Genomic DNA, 4189 nt, shown 5'->3' with positions numbered 1-4189 from the left:
CTTTTGTGAAGATTCTATTAGAAACTTAAGACTGAATTGTGAGACTCCAGAGTACTTATGACTGCTTAGGAGCCTTTTTCAAGGCTAACCTTGTATCCTTCCTTCCTATCTTCACCATTGTACCACTGAGTCAGAGAAAGCATGAGGAAAGGCAGGCATATGAAAGTGGACTTGAAGGCAAGGTTGTGGGCTTTCTTGCTTCCCATCTCTCCCCCAGTTAGATTTATTGACCCTTTAACTGTTAGGTGTGAGTTAGGCTATTAGTTCTATAAATCTACTATTCATTTTCATTTTAATCTCTTCCCTATTTGTACCTTACTCCAGTATTCCATTGTGTCATGAGTCATTGATCCCACTATTGTATGCTGCGTTTATAATAGATAACTTATGGGGGACAGGGAGGGAACTGTATGTGATTGTTGGCTTTTGTATTCTGAGAATAGTTCCTTCTTTAGAGCTTCTTTTCTTTCTTCACAATAAGGAACTAGTGGCATCTGATAGTTCCAACATTTTTCCTCTCTGAGGTACACTTCTGATTCCCCAGACTTCTTTCTCTGCCATAGCCATGCAGTTTTTTGTCCCTGGAAGCTTTTGCCACCCTATGTCTACCTCTTCTGATTGGTCAGTTATTTAGAATCTCCATTTCAAGAAAAGCACTCAGGACATTTCTTCACTCTTCTCTGGACTTTGATCCTGATTCTCTGGATTTCTTTCTCCAGTTTAAACCTATGGAGATACTTTCTTCCCCAACTTTACCCTATGCTTTTCAATCTCTATTATGTTTTGTCTTCTCCCATTAAAATTTAATCTGCTTTAGTGAAGAGATTGTCTTTTTTTCTCACAGTAAACATTTTAATACATGCTTTTTGATTGGCTGTCAAAAATTTAGGGATGCCAAGGGCTAAAAATTTTTTGGAGGTGGTTTGGTAGTGTGGAGATTGACTAATATTTGGGAGTTTAGATACTATAAAAAAGTAGGAGGGGCAGCTGGGTTACTCAGTGGATTAAGAGCCAGGCCTAAAGATGGGAGGTCCTAGGTTCAAATCTAGCCTCAGACACTTCCTAGCTGTGTAACCCTGGGCAAATCACTTAACCCCCATTGCCTAGCCCTTACCACTCTTCTGCCTTGGAGCCAAAACACAGTATTGACTCCAAGACTGAAGTTAAGGGTTTTAAAAAAAGTAGGAATATTATATAGTGTGCAGAGACATTGATGAAAGTAAAAATGAGTCCTATGAAATTCCAGGACAAGCTTCTCATGTTAGGCATGAGATAGGGATTTCGATTCTTCTCCCTTTATAGTGTTATTTTGTTGTATGGAAGGATTCATGAGGATTTATATTATTTTTGGTCTGTAGTGTTACTCTGAATGCCTCACATTGATTGGACCCAAGAAATGATTAATCTGTGAGAATAGATCCATGATATTGCTGCCTGTTGGACCTGTACTAGCTAAACAAGCTCATAAAGTAGAGGGAGATCTCTGGGAAGCCTTTGAAAGCTCCTACTCTAGGATGATCAACAAACTTCTAATTTTTCAAGTCTTTTTATTTCATTTTAATGCTCTTTCCTGAAGTGATTACTTTTTGTTTAGGTTATTTTATTTTTCAGGGAATCCATTATTTGGGTAAAGTATCCCACTTTTTCTTTATTTTTTTACTTTTTTAATTTTATTTTTTTAATTTTTTTTTTAAACCCTTGTACTTTGGTGTATTGTCTCATAGGTGGAAGATTGGTAAGGGTGGGCAATGGGGGTCAAGTGACTTGCCCAGGGTCGCACAGCTGGGAAGTGTCTGAGGCCAGATTTGAACCTAGGACCTCCTGTCTCTAGGCCTGACTCTCACTCCACTGAGCTACCCAGCTGCCCCTCCCACTTTTTCTTTAAACTATTCTTTCTCTTCCAACTCTTTCCTCAAGAACTTTCCATGGTTAATCTCTTGCTTCTTCCCGCCCCACCCAGGTATTCATGTAACTCTTCTGGAAAATCAATTTTTTCCTTCAAATCTCTGCTTATAGTTGTTTTTTTCCCCATAGCTACCATTGGCTTATTTTAGATAATCTCTAGTTTTGCTATACTTTTGATACTGGTAGTGTTTTCTTTGATGCGTTCAGCTTTCTAGCTTTAGTTCTTGAACTGAGGCTTTGTGTCAGGGCCAGGTTCCATCTCCTACTGTGTTTTTGGATCAGGCTAGTCTGCTCTGCTTGACTTCCCCCCAGTCCCTTGATCTCTTCTTCCAAGATTTAGCTTCCTAACCCAACCCTGTGATCTTCCAAGTTTTCTGTGGCCCTTTTTGTCATCTCAGTACAGATCACCAGAGATCTGGGAGTCTCAGTTGTTTTGACTTTCCTGCTTTGGTCACCTCAAGGCCTTCACAGGTGGCTATTGCTCTCCAAAGTGCCATGGGAGCTTTACAAAGTTCCAGACTATCTGCCTTCTGATCTAGCCATATCACTGCTTGGTTTATACCCCAAAGAGATAATAAGGAAAAACACTTGTACAAAAATATTTATAGCCACGCTCTTTGTGGTGGCAAAAATTTGGAAAATGAGGGAATGTCCTTCAATTGGGGAATGGTCATTCCAGTTTACTTGGAATTCCTCCAGTAACTGATGCAGAGTGAAAGGAGCAGATCCAGGAGAACATTGTACACAGAGACTGATACACTGTGGTACAACAGAACATAATGGACTTCTCTACAAGCAGCAATGCAATGATTCAGAGGAATGCTAAGGGACTTATGAGAAGGAAAACTAGCCATATTTGGAGGAAGAATTGTGGAAGTAGAAACACAGAGGAAAAACAATTGCTTGAACACATGGGCTGATGGGGATATTATTAGGGTAGACGCTAAACAATAATTCTAGTCCAATTGTCAATAATATGGAATTAGGTCTTGATCAATGACACATGAAAAAACCCAGTGGAATTGTGTGTCAGCTACGGGGGTTGTGGGGGATTGGGGAAGAGGGAAAGAACGTGAAACATGTAACTATAGGAAAATTCAAAATTAAAAATTTAAATTAAAAAAAAGTTCCCATGTGGAGATGGGAGGAGGATTCCACTCTTTCTTCTGCCTCCAGTCAGACAGCTTTTCAAGCTACACTCATTTCTAGCCTTTATCTGGGAGTTTGTCTCTGTAGGCACTTGCTTTTCTGGATACCCCTTTTTATTGCCTTTGGGCTACCTGCTGCTTTTGATCTCAGTTTTTGGGTGGAAAAGGTCACTTTCTATAGTTTCTCATTTGTTTTCTTGATTATTATTTGGCCTTGTGTTAGTTTCAGGTTTAAGTGAGCAGTTTGTCTCCATGCAGCAGTCATTTTGGTCCCAGAATGGCCCTTACTACTCTCATTTTACAGAGGACTAAATACAGAAAACTTAGGTGGTTAAGTCATTTAACCTAAGTTTTCAGTCTCCAAGTTTACTGATTGTTCCAGTATCATCTGCTCCTTAATCCACAAAAGAAGGAATGAAAATAATGGACAATTTTCATTTTCAAAATAACTATTACTTTAATGATGATTAAGATGAGACCTCTCAAATTTGTGCTTATTAAATTTTACTATTCATGTTTCATGTTATAAATATATAACCATGTCAACTTATAGTATTACATTAGGTTGTGGGTTGTTGTTTTTTTTTTTTTGCTTTCTTTGAATTCATTTTTTTCACTTTACTGTTTACTGCTTGTCCAATATTTTGTTTTTTTCCTACCGTTCTTTGTTCAAAACTGCAAAAATTTGAAATAAAAATATAATATAAAAGTATAGGCATCAGTTCACATTTTCTATGGCATATGGTACTTCAGATGCCATATGTACCAGTGTTTAGTAATTCTGGCAAAGAGGCATAGAATGGTGAAATCCAACTGCCAGGACTGCTGAAAACAAATATGTAAATGCTCCAGTGCTTTTGTTATTCATAACATACCTCTAACACAGCACATACAATATGCTGTTCATTCTGCAACTCGTATAACTAATAAACCATATTTTTTCTTGTTCTTATTTTGCAGGCTTATTCAAGTACATGTGGCCTCCCACCTTGAACCTTGGATCCTATTATTAAATTCTTCATCTGAAATAGCTGGGACAAAGGAAAGGGACATTCTGGGAACACATTTATCCAATTTTTCTTTTTGGTTCCTTCATGTTTTTAATGAAAGCGTAAGTCTGGACGGAGGCATCTATG

The sequence above is a fragment of the Gracilinanus agilis genome, unplaced genomic scaffold, assembly GCF_016433145.1.
Source record: "Gracilinanus agilis isolate LMUSP501 unplaced genomic scaffold, AgileGrace unplaced_scaffold199, whole genome shotgun sequence".
Taxonomy (NCBI): Eukaryota; Metazoa; Chordata; class Mammalia; order Didelphimorphia; family Didelphidae; genus Gracilinanus; species Gracilinanus agilis.
The sequence above is the reverse complement of the archived record's forward strand: the minus strand, read 5'-3'. Positions refer to the sequence as shown.